The 13,417-nt window shown below is 44.3% G+C and overlaps 1 protein-coding gene and 1 non-coding gene across 2 annotated transcripts in view; both read right to left on the bottom strand.

Moving 5' to 3' along the window:
* Positions 1-13,417, bottom strand: part of KAZN (kazrin, periplakin interacting protein) — a 992,786-nt gene that overhangs the window by 884,024 nt on the left and 95,345 nt on the right. The window lies entirely within an intron of this gene.
* On the bottom strand, positions 672-743 carry TRNAA-GGC. The gene has a single exon. It is a non-coding gene; the product is annotated as a tRNA-Ala (tRNA).

The following is a 13,417-nucleotide window of genomic DNA, read 5'->3' as shown; positions in this document are numbered from 1 at the left end:
AACAGTGACTAAAGAGACAAAAATTTCTACCCTCTTATTGTGCGAATTAAATGAAATTATGCATGTAAAAATTTTAGCCTGGGACACAGGGAAGGTTCAATACATTATCAGTCTTATTCTCTAAAGCTCTTTCAAAACCCTCTTCCATCATACAAACATATTTTCTTTTTCTCCCCAAATACAGTTTTACAGTCATAATTGTGGTCCATCTTGCTGACACAAGCAGAAGGTGAACTCAGCTGGGGGGAGAAGGTGAGAATAAAAATCACTCCTCCCACAGTGCAGCTCCATACTCTTTGCACCCAGTTGAAAAATAGAGCTGGAGAGTGATTTGTTTCTTTTCTTCCCTGTTTTTTCCTTTCTAAATACAAGTAACCATAATGCCAATGGTCCACTGGAGCGGTAAGATGGAGCCAAATTTTAGAAGGGTTTAGCGCCATCCAATATGGTAGCCATTACCATATATTTGCCATATGGGCTATTAAAATTTTTTTCTAATTTTTATTGAAGTATAATTGATTTACAATGTTGTTAGTATCTAGTATACAACATAGTGATTCATGTATATATATGTGTGTGTGTGTGTATATATATATATATTCCTTTTCTTTTTTCTTTTCTTTTTTTGAGGGGGGAGGCAATTAGATCTGTTTGTTTGTTTGTTTGTTTAATGGAGGTACTGGGGATCGAACCCAGGACCTCATGCATGCCAAGCATGTGCTCTGCCACTGAGCTATATCTTCCCACCTGTATATTCCTTTTCATATTCTTTTCCATTATAGGCCATTACAAGGAATTGAATATAGTTTCTGTGCTATATAGTAGGACCTTGTTGTTTGTCTGTTTTATATATAGTAGTTAGTATCTTCAAATCCTGAACTCACAGTTTATTCCTCCATCCCCGCCCTTTCCCCCTGGTAATCAAAAACTTGTCTCCTATGTATGTGAGTCTATTTCTGTTTTGTAAATAAGTTCATTTGTGCCATTTTTTTAGACTCTACATGTAAGTGATATCAAATGGTATTTTTCTTTCTCTTTCTGGCTTACTTCCATTTGTATGATGATCTCCAGGTCCATCCATGTTGTTGCAAATGGCATGATTTTATTCTTTTTTATGGCTGAGTAGTATTCCATTGTATAAATACACCACAACTTCTTTATCCAGCCATCTGTTGATGGATGTCTAGGTTGTTTCCATATCTTGGCTATTGTAAGTAGTGCTGCTATGAACACTGGGGTGCATGTATCTTTTTTAATTAGAGTTCCCTCCAGATATATGCCCAGGAGTGAGATTGCTGGATCACATGGTAAGTCTATTTTTAATTTTTTAAGGAATCTCCAAACTGTTTTCCATAATGGCTGCACCAAACTGCATTCCCACCAGCAGTGTAGGAGGGTTCCCTTTTCTCCACAGCCTCTCCAGCATTTATCATTTGTGGACTTTTGAATGATGGCCATTCTGACTGGTGTGAGGTGATACCTCATTGTAGTTTTGATTTGCATTTCTCTAATAGTTAGTGATATTGAGCATCTTTTCATGTGCCTATTGGCCATCTGTATGTCTTCATTGGAGAAATGTTTGTTTAGATCTTCAGCCCATTCTTTGATTGGGTTGTTTATTTTTTTGTTATTGAGCTCTATGAGCTGTTTTTTAATATGATTAAAATTAAATTTAAAATTCAGTTCTTGAGTCGCACTAGCTCACTTCAAATGCTCAACGGCCATATGTAGCTACCACATTGAACAGTACAGATAAAGAAATATCCATCACCACGAGTTTTATTGGCTAGCACTGGTCTATAGCTGTGTTTCTCCAACTTGAATGCATATATGAGAATCCTGAGATCCTGTTACAGTGCAGATTCTGACTGAGTAGGTTCTCAGTGGGGCCCAGAATTTTGCATTTCTGCTCCTGGGTGATACTGCTGGGCCTACACTTTGAGTAGAGAGTATGAATTGTTATAATGAAGACACAGAGTCAGGAAGATAAGGAATTTCCACATCTTATTAAGACAGGTCTGAGTTGACCGTAACTTACTGGGCACTTGACCAGTGACCTGTTAAGAAGTGGTGGAAGCCAGGGTCTTCAGAGGAGCAGTAAGAATCGAATGATGACTGCTCAGTGAGATACGTAATATTCATATTCTTGACCACCCCAGTCTCTCCAAATTCAAATCCAAGAAATGTCTTCCCTCATGGGCCAACTCAACAATGACCTGTTCTGCACAGAATTCTGGAAGGAACTAAGGATAAACTTCATGAATTTCATGGAAGGATAGGGAAGTTATCCCAAGTGATATTAAACCTAAGACAAAGACAATATGCTTTGATGTGATGTAATTTTCTTTTAGTACATGATGAAATCTCATTTGGGATTTTTCTACGGTTGTTCTTCACCTCTTTGGATCCTTGGCCTTCAACCTCAGGTGGATATGATAATTAGCTGGAAACATTATTTAAAATATGCATTCCTCATTGCCACTCCCAGTGACTGGTTTAATAGATCAGGAGGAGAGCCCGGGCATCTGTGTTTTTAAGCACTCTCCAGTTTATTCCAATGGGCAGCCAGGGTTGAGATCCCTAACTTTGAATAGCCAGCTTCCTCATACAAATGTGCCACTCCCTCCCCGGGTCTGTTCCACACCGTGACTCCATGCTCTGCTACCCTTTGCATTGACAGTCTGGGGTCTAACTTTGAGCTCCACACCTGCTCCAGGAAAGTCCTCCAGTATTCACCTTCCAGTTCTATGCACTGACAACTGGTGAAAAACACCCTCCCCTGTCCCCTACCTCTTGCTAAGTGAACATTGTCACAGGGAGAGGGATTGAATACATCCCTTGATTTTTCTAAATTAATGAAATAGACATGAGATAAACTGGATTATTTTTAAAAGAAATAAATCATCAACATCTTGACCTCTGCCAAGTAATTTGCTGGGGTTTTTTTCTATTTCTTCTTAGTCCTTATGCATAAACACATGGGATCTTTCAAATAATTTTGATATTTTGAAAGTTTTCTGTTAGCAACATTTCTGATGACACTACATAGTTTTCATGGCCATCACTCTAAATGTCTGCATAAACTTCCATTGAGATGATTAATCATAATCTACTTCCATGTTGTTGGGCATTTGAGTTGCCTCCAATTTGTCACTGTTGATAAACAAAGTTGCAGTGAAAGTCCTGCATTGACCTTTTCCTGGGCTGTAGGCTTTAAGTTTCTCTCTGGTCAGTCCATGTGAATTTCCAGCTTGGGTCATACCACACTTTCTCTTTATCACCTGACCTACTTCTCTAACAAGACAAGCCAAAGCAGAATTTCTATCGATGTTTTTCAATGGGGTCCTCTAGGCATTTGGGTGGGATTTCCCTACACTCTGTAGGAAGTTTGGCATCACTATCCCATCCATGATGTGTCAATCATGTGCCTTGGTTACTATGACAACACAAAGCCCCCCCCCCCTCCAGTGGCCTGAGAAGTCGGAGTTTGCTGACCTCTGCATGTTACCCATTGGTTTCTGTCTTGATTTTTCAGACTCTGGGCAGAGTACCTCGGGAGAATCTCAACAGAAGAGGCTTCAAGAGTCAGCCATACATACAGGATCAGCTCTAATCCCCACGCGGGCAGGCACCCTCATCCTCACTCACTTACTTCTCTTCCTAACACCTTTGAGTCTGACTTACGACCACTCCATTCTACCCACTGTTGCTTATTCAGAAGACCCTTTTCTTCTTACCTTTCCTTAATTTTCCCTCCACTAACATGTCCTGCGTCCTCTCTTATGAAATCCACATGCAGGTCACTTTCCGGCCAGTATCCACCCAAGGGACATAGCATACAGCCTATGGGTTAAGATCACAAACTCAGAACCAGACACTTGGGTCTGTACCCCACATGCGACACTTTCTAGCTTGTCACCCCAGGCAAGGAGGGTGCTTGAGACCCAGACAGGAGCATTTCCTCGTGTGTAATACGGAATGATGAAATTTATAAAACCTCATAGGGATTCGGTTGAGGAATCTGCTTAAAGGTCATCAAGATACTTGATGGTGGAAATGGGATTTAAATGCAAAGCAATTACAAGCAAAACATCAGTATCTTTCCACCAAATCAGCCCACCTCTCTTTCAAAACAAATTGGAACTCTTTATTATGTTACACTGTCATTGACTATTTAAGCCATGTGGAAGAAGAACGTGCAAGCCTGGAAATGGTACAGTCTCGGGAGATGTAAAGAGAACAGTTCTGTGTTGGCACTATCAGCAAGGAGTGCTCGAGGTCTTGGGTCTTCGGCGACAAACACCATAATACAGAAATGCTATATTGCATGGCATTTGAAATCCACAGTTTTATTTGTTGCTTTAAGTAAAAGAAAGAATGCCATAATGCACGCTGCTGTTTTTGAGAACTGTACTCTGTATAGGTCAAAGGCTTCTTAATAATCAAGATTGCTATCACTCATTCTGACTTTGCAATTCTCTTATAATTGCAGCCTTCGGGCTAACATTTATTTGAAGCTTACAGTGGATTTGCAAAGGTGAAGTTATCGAAAAAGATTTTAAACCACTCAGATTAGACATAAACACCATGACTGAATTTAATGAACTGGAGAAAAAGAAAAGTCAATTTTTATCATGTATTAAGAACAAGCTGGGAAGAATGTGTGTTCACACAACACAAGCCCAACACACATACACACACACACACACACACACAAGATCCTAGTCATTATGCAGTCCCATAGTGGGTAGGCCCCCTCCATCCCTCAACAAGATATGAAATCAGTTGTCTTTCTCTACTTGCAGGTAGTCTGGCTCACACTCAAGCTTATCCAACACGGAACTGACAAACACATTGCACCTGAGGAATCTTTACCAAAAAGACACATGTGTATTCACATCCCATTTGCTCTTGGAGAATATCAACCCCAGAGAAAAGCCACTTCCAGTTTGCATCTCGTAATTGCAAATACTTCCTGAATTTCTATTTGGAATGCAGTCCTTGGAAAGACCCGGCTTTTCCCCAGAGAATGTGAAGATTCTATCTCCACCGAAGCTCGAGGTATGACAAGATGCTGACCACCAGGGCACCTTGCTTGGGTCCTTCAACATGATTACTGCATCTAAAATTTCCCTTCCAGAATTTTAAAATAATATGCAGGCACTGAGCTCAGCTCAGAAGCTGGTTTATTTCTCATCTTGTAGTTCTGAGGCAGTGATTCTCAAACCTTGGTCAGTATCAGATCACCTGGGGAACCTGAAAAAAATACAAAGAGCCAGGCTCCCTCCTACGTCACTGAGCCTGGCATCTGTGTTCTTCATTAGTTGTCAAGGTGATTGTGATGCCCATCGAAGTCTGAGAACTACTAGTTTAAGTCATGGAACTACTAAGCTTCTCAAACTGTTACGGGCATTGAAATCACCTGGGAGTTGAGCTAAAATGCATCTTGTGATCCAGGAATTCTGTGGTAGGATTCCGGAGTCTGTGTTTCCACCACTTCCAGGTGATGTGATGTTACTGATTCACAGACCAGGGAGCAGCAAGGCTCTGGGACAGTGGTTCTCAGCTGTGGCCCTTGGGGACAATGTTTGGAGACATTGTGGGCTGTCAGAGTGGCAGGGGGACTGGCACCTAGTGGGCAGGGCAGGGGCCAGGGATGCTGTTAAACATCCTGCAGTGAACAGAACACTCCCTCCCCTGCCTGCCTAACCAAGAACTGTCCAGCCCAAAAGACCAACAGAATCAAGATTAAGAAACTCTGCTCCAGGGCACACATACACACGAGAAAAGAAAAAAGATGGTGATAAATTTGGCTGATAAAAGACAGTTGAAACGGCAAAGTCACCACTTTGCTTAATTAGAAGAAATGGTAAAAATGAACAACCATCTCTTGCAGCCACAATCACAGGAGGACTTGTGGTTTAAAGATTATTGAAAGAAACCTACGTGTCTGCCCCTGAGGTTTTGAAGGGTCTCAGACACCTAAGGGAAGAGTGACCAGTGCCACCAACCATCTGTATTCGCACAAATATCCTTCCATTTTTGGATTCCAGCTGATGGTCTGTATGTTTTACTTTCTATCCAGATACTGTAAAATCCTGTATACGCAGGAAAAACTCTCCTGGAAATCAGGTTCCGAATGGCCGCACTGACACAATTAATTGAAATGAAAATCTGAGGAAGGACAGGTACACAAAGGCGAGTTATCTTGCTTTTCTGGAATTCTAAGAAATAAATTGGCCCTTCCGTGTGTATGCCCAGCATGGTGCAGCCAGACTCCGCTGCTAAATTTCACACAACAGTTTGCTAGTTACCTTGACACATTTAGTTTTCTAGCAGTTTTACAGGGTCTGGAGTCCTTAACCGTTTTGTAAGGAAATGACACTTTCTGCTCAGCCTCTCGGCAGGTGGAAACGGGCTCCATCCCACAGGTCTGGGGGTGGGGCGACGTGAGGTGGGGAGAAGGAGTGTGGCCATCCAGCCTAGGACATTGCAAGGAGCGCCTGCCCAGGCTGGAGAGGAGCCCGCAGAGCCAGGGATGTGTCGACAGCTTTGGGACGCAACACCCTTTGCTCTTGCCCCCCAACCCTGCTGGAATTATCTGAAGGAAAGATCTCATGGCAGCAGGGGAAGAGTTGTGCTAGAAAGCCCTGGAAAATCTCTGCTAGTCAAGAAGAGGAGGGCAACCTGGCACCCTGGGACCAACCAGAGTGGAGACCATATTTACCTGCTCAGTGTTCCCTGCAGGTGAAGAGCTCTGAAGGAGCGTTCTCAACTACTGGGTGATGCGTGCGTTCTGGGCACCACCCATTGGCGGGAGGGGGCCCTGCTGGATGAAGCTGTGGTGGTCGTGGTGGAGGAAAGGGAACTGTGGCTGAGGTGTGTCCAGAGAAGCTGGGGGGTAAGACAGGTGGATAGTTAATAAAGGGAGAATGGCCAGGAGAAGAGTGTTCACTGACGTCCCAACCCACCCCGGCTGTGCTGTGCTCAGCCTTCACGACCTGGTTTGAATGTCCCTGCCTCCAAGGAGCCCCTGATTACTTTCCTGGGAAGAATGGTTTCCTCATTCGTGTTCCCACCAGGTCTTGGGGCTACATAGCTGGATTACAACACTTACCACAGGTATTGAGAGTGTGTGTATGTGTGTGTGTGGACAGCCTGCGAGCTCTGGTGGGAAAGGCTTGTGCCTTCATCCACCTTTGAGTCCATCCCAGCTCCCATCTCAACAGCAGATGTTCAACAACTATTAACAGATACACACGACTATATATAAAATACATAAACAAGGACCTACTGTAGAGCACACGAAACTATATTCAACTTCTTGTAATAACATATAATGGAAAATAATCTGAAAAGAAAAAGTACATATATTTATGTATATGTGTAACTGAATCACTTTGCTGTACACCTGAAACTAATGCTGTAACTCAACTACACTTCAATAAAAAATTTTTAAAAAATAACTATTTGGACATGATGGATGTCTCAGAGGCAGAAGAAGAGAAGGGAACACAGTAGCCAGCTGTGCGAAACACGGCGGAACCAGTCAGACCCAAAGGTCTAGTGACCCCACGGAGGGGCCATCTGTCGTTTTCCAAGCCCAGCGACCGTCCCTTCTTCCCTACCCTCGTCCTTAACTTTCTCACAAGGGTCACCCAGCTCTCGGTTGATTTGGCCTGGAGAGCAACTCCTTCCTCTCTAGATCTTAAAAATGGGCACACGCTCCAAGCCTGGCCGAACAGGGTGGGCTGTCCCCCTGGGCTCAGTGATGGTTCAAGTGAAGACCCACAATCCAAGTCGATCGGGGAGCCTTAAATGTGGGTTTTGCTGGAGGCCCTCCTTCCGCTGGGGTTCCTGTCTATGAGGGTGTCTCTGTGAGAGCTCTCTTCCAGGGAGAACCTGCTGGAAGAGGAAGCAAGCATGAGCAGGGCAGAGCTGAGAGCCGTGGAGAAACCAAGTCCTGAAGGCGACGGTGAGCCCCTGACACCCACTAGCTCTCTCCAGAGACTTCTACTTACAGGAGCCAATAACTTTCCTTTTTCCACTTAAACCAGTTAGAGTTATGCTTACAATGGATAGATCCCCAAGTAGTATACTCCAATTCAACGGGGTGCTTCTAAGGGACCCCAGAGCAGTGCAAGATCCAGTCATTCTCTTGCTGGTGGCTACAGGCTGCAAATTGAAACCCTAAGCACCATCCCAGTAGGCCAGGTAAGCATAAGACACCGCGGCATGCAGCCCCTCCGGGGCCTCACACCGTCCTCTGAGGGTTTAGAAGCCATTGGCATTCACTCTGTGCCGCACCAAGCCGCCGAATGCAACTGGCTGGACAGTGTTCTTCACCTGATCACATGGACAAGCAGTGGGTTCAGATAAGAGAAGAGGAGAACTGTCAGCTCCAATTTTCTTTTGCTGCGATTTTCTTTTGCTGATAGACTTCACTCTTTGGGCCAAAGCAGACACGCGGAGGCACGTCATCTGGTAGAATTAAAACAACACGCAGCCATTATCGGGAAAGCGGCTCTACTTAACACCGACATATCGGGAACACGGCCGCTAATAGACTGCTTGGGGTATGGTATTTTTCAAGCATCCAACATAGATTTAAAAACACGGTAAATAAAACAAGTCATTTCTAAACAGTAAGTCCGCAAGGAAGAATTCAGCTTCTCTTGGCCTTTGGTGGGTCAGTACCAATTAATTCGATACACAAGGAAGAGCTTTTTAAAGTTAAAATGTCACATATGCAGGACTATCAAATTACAGCTGTTATTATGAGTTCTGCAGTGTCGTCCAGAAGGGCTAAGATCGTCACATTTACACTTGGAGATTAATACGCCCTGTCTGTCTGTCTGTCTGTCTTTCTGCCTTTATTTTGCTTGTCGGCAAGTTTTGCCTAGAAGCAAGTATCATCACGTCATGACATCGGTTCACTCACTGTGTGCTGGGCCGTAGGCTATCAAAACAAACTTCGCACAGCAGATAAGCAAGACAAAAGCTGGGGAATAAAAGCCAGTAGTCTAGCGAGCTCAGACACATTCAAAAGCTTTTGTTTTATTCTGAATTCATTCATCAGAGGAAATCTCCACACCTGCACCAAATCAGAATCCCTCTCCTCACTCCTACTGTAGATTAAGCATCTTACAGGCACTCTTCAAAGACATCTGTCTTGGAATGAGAAATTGCATGTGTGTGTGCACATGCGCGCGTGAGCATGCGTGGATTTAGTAATGGAGAGAGAGAGAGGAGAGACTTGTTGCCCAACCTTCTGCACAGGTGGAATTTTGTTCCTATGATAATAACCTGGATAAACGGTTCAAAACTGGGCTTATCTGTCGCAAGGAGTCTTCTCATCAATCCTCGGGGAAAATCTTTCCATAAGGCATTCATCTGCGAAATGAAACAAGCCCCTCCCAATTACACACCTGGTTTGGCTGCTAAAGAAAAATCTTGCAAATATCAATGTCAATATAGGGTGTAAGGAAGCTCATTTAGCTTTGTTTGGAGAATTTTTATTAGCGTTTGTTTTTGAGGCGTTTTTGTTAATCAGTCAAAATCCATGGACAGGTAGGAAAATACATGCGATGAAAAGGACTGAGGGGGAAAAAGAGATAGAAATGTCTGTTAAGAAAACGTGTATCCGAAAATGTGGCAGCTTGGCCCAGGTTTGACAAAGGGAGGAACAGAGATGGTGGAGAAGAAAGTGGAAAGGGGGAGGTGAGACAGCAAAGTTTCCCCCAAAAAAGGTGTCTTTATTTCTTGGGGGTTTTGGCGCGGGAAGGGAACAGCTTCTTCTTCTATATTCTCATTTTCCTTGCTGCGATTGTAACCTTCCTTCTACTTTGCAGAGTTACTTGCATGAAATTAACCATAATTGAGTGGCATGCCTGTTTAGACAAAAAGCTCCTGGAGAGCTGGGACCACGGCCCATGGGATGTGCTCAGTGGATAAGGAACCCAGTTCCTCCGGGGAGGAGCCATCTGGTCTGTCTCGCTGCCCCAGTCTGACCCTGGCACATTTCTGTTCGGCAGAATTTCCCACCATTGGAATTATTTACTTGTTCACTTATGCAGAGTTTGTGCCTACTGAGTGCCAGGCACTGAACTGGCCCCAGACAGGGCCTGGGAAGTCACAATTGTTCCAGATAAAGGCAGCCATCCTGCCTCCTCCAGATGGCCCAGGACAACAGGTCAGTTGAACCAACTGGCCAGTGATCAAATAAAAACATGGAGCTTCTGGAGAGCATCCAGCTCAGCCTGCGAGTGGCTTCTCTCCTGTCTCTGTTCTATGTGACTTCACTCATTCCACACTATGTAGCACCTATGAAGCACCCAGCATCTTTCAAGACAGTGGGGATAAAACAGTGAACAAATCAAAAACAAATTAAAAAAAAAACCCTGCCCTCAGGGATCTTACATTCTAGATGGAGAGAGAGATACCTATGGAAAGTATGAAACAACAACACGTTAGCCAGTGATGACTTCTCCGAGCCTCAGTTTCCTCATCTGCCAGATGGGCACAATAATGTGATGCCGGGGATGTTGCAAGGACTAAATGAATTAACTCATATAAAGCGCTGTGATCCGTGCCTGGGGCACCCACACTCCATAGATGTCAACCATGATTACTGTGATCATCATCCTGGCCACTGCCCAACATTCAGGTGGCCATCACTTAGCAGCAACATGTGTCCTCCGTGGAGTCTTGGCAAGGGTGCCTGGCATCCACGCACCCAGGCATGACAGCTCTGGGTGAAGATAAATCATGCTTTGTTTAGGCTCGACAAGTGGAAACAGAACACCGACATGGTCTTCTCCCACGCTGGAAAAATTCCACACAGCATGCACCACCTTCTTTCAAATTAGAGGGGAGAAAAGGATTAGGACACACTGAAGGATTTTAGTCCAGAGGACAAGAGCTGCATTTAACCCAGCAGAGTCTTTAAAGCCCAGGGGGGCATCAGGGCAAAACAGAATCCACTCTGTGGTCAGACCGTCCTGGTTGACATCTTCGGTTACCACTTCCTTGGTAGAGTGCCTTAGGCAAGTCATTTTCCCCCTCCAGCCTGAAAAATAGGCTAAGAGAATGCACTGGTCTGTGGTGAAAACAAATGCATGTGTCTGGAATACAGCAAGCACTCAATTAACACAGGCTGCCCCCTCCACCTCTCCTAAGGAGAAATGGTCAGTTTCTACATTGGAATTGTAAGCGCTGTACAAGCTACTTTCTGAATCTAGGCTTGAATCAGAAGGTAAATGTTTATAGACACATATTTCAGGCTATTGAGTCTTTTGCAGAGAAATAAGAATGAAGTTAAGGAGTGAAGACATAAAAGCAGGTGCAAGCGTCTTAAGAATGGCCTTTGTGATGGAAGATTCCTGGGAAACAGGCTGAAAAGGTCCCCAGGCCTCTGCCTCCGATGGGCTAAACATTCTTGAGAGAAAGTAGAAGAGATGTGATCTATCTTTGCAAACATACTACCTACTCCTGAGAAGGAGAAGGGGAGACATATGTCCTACCGACAGGAAATAGACCAGAGTCGCTGCCAGCTCATCTCTAGAAGACATTTTTAAAAGAAATTGTAAGAGACAAGCTTGATCAAGACAAGCTAGTTCCAGAACTCTGCCAAAGCAGCGAAGGCATTTTTTTATTCATGTTAACTGCCCTAGAACTAACCTAGAAAAGAAAATCCAAAATGCACACACAAAAATTACTGCACTTATGTTTTAATGCAGTTGGGGCAGCTCGAGGGCAGACCCCAGTTTCCCTGTTTTCTCTCTGGATTTTTGAGGAAATGATAGTTTTTGTGTGTGAGTTTTGTAAAATATGCATGCTCAGCGACATGCCAGCTCTGAGAGGCTAATGGGAAATAAAGGCCATTGACACGAGGACAAAGGTCTAGGGGAAGTGAAGCCACAATAAAATCTGTTTGGGGAACAGCTGATGGAAGCCTGTAAAAGGAAATTAGGACAGGGCATCCCAAGGGAGCCTCTCTGAGATGAAACTGACAATTCATGGAGGGTCCACAGGGGGTCACATCCAACCTCATCAACGTGCCCCAAACATGGACATTTTGGGAGGAGGAAGCCTGAGTTACACCTATGGCTCTGATCTCTAGTCATGGAACCCCAGGTTCATTACTTTAGTCAGCTGTTCCTCAGTTTTCCTCACCTGTGAAATGGGTATAATATCTAACCTTGAGGGGCTTCCATAGGGTCATATTCATGGAAACGGTCTGTGAGCCACAGAGTTCTGTGTGAGTGAGGATTAGATCATGCACAGACAGGGGGACCTGTGTGCATTTTCCTTAGCACCACATGGAGCATGTGCAGAGTGTCTGATACATACAGCAAGAGTTCACCTCAGAGCCCTGAACTGTCCTTTTTATTTAACACCAGGCTTTGGCGATGTTTCATGCGTTGGGAGAGAAGAGAAATGAACAGCCCACCCCGAGATGTTCAAGAGAAATGAACAGCCCACCCTGAGATATGCTCTAATCAGCGTGCCTGGAGACACAGCTAGCCTAGCAACAAGACGCAGAACTACCGTACTCTTAAAGGGACACGGAACACTCAGGTCTGAATGCCTGTGGCCACGAAGGTCCCCACGTCTCCGGTCACGTGGAGGTTCTGTCTGGGGAGGCCCTGCGTCCCAGAGCGGCGGGAAGATCACGGTACGCTGCTTCTCACTGCATCACAGGACAGCTGCTGGCATTTGGGTAAAACGTTTCAACTCTGAGCCTGACTTCCTTCCTCTGTGACATCCCACCATGAACCCCACCTACCTCCCAGGTTAATATAAAATCACAGGTGTAATGCACTTGGCCTTATAAAATAATTTAGGACAGTAGGGAAACGCTAAAGGGTGTTGCCAGCGACACCGAGGCCTGCAGAGGGGATGTGAGTCTTCTGTTCAGGGAGTGTTACAACGCCCTTCCCAACAGACACGGCCTTCACGGGGCTGTTCCCGGCCTCTCTGGCTCCCCCTTTAAAACAAAAGAAGACGAAGGAGAGAGAAAAATCTAGCAACCTAAAACTGCATTCTTCTCTCTTGGCACACACGTAATGGCCAGCAGTGGTAAAACATCATTATCCTAATATGTTTTCTCAAAGGTTGGTTTTTATATCATCAACTGTGTTAAAAAGTGAAATTTTGTCCAAATCAAGAAATAACTTGAGACATGTAAAAAAGGGAAAGAGACTATATAGTAAAATCAATATTAGCAAGAGTGAAATTGTGAGAGAAGAGGCTATAAGAACCCTTCCTAAGCCAAGGAAAGAGATCTCATCGTAAAATTGTAATAAATTACTTTAGTTCCATTGCTTGGTAAATTGCTTGAATATTAGTATGGCTGAAACTACACTTCCTTTCAACCAAAGAACGCATTTCGGCCTTGGCTCCAGGACAAATCAGA

The sequence above is a fragment of the Camelus ferus genome, chromosome 13 (assembly GCF_009834535.1).
Source record: "Camelus ferus isolate YT-003-E chromosome 13, BCGSAC_Cfer_1.0, whole genome shotgun sequence".
Classification (NCBI taxonomy): Eukaryota; Metazoa; Chordata; class Mammalia; order Artiodactyla; family Camelidae; genus Camelus; species Camelus ferus.
This window is presented reverse-complemented; position numbering and strand designations above follow the sequence as displayed.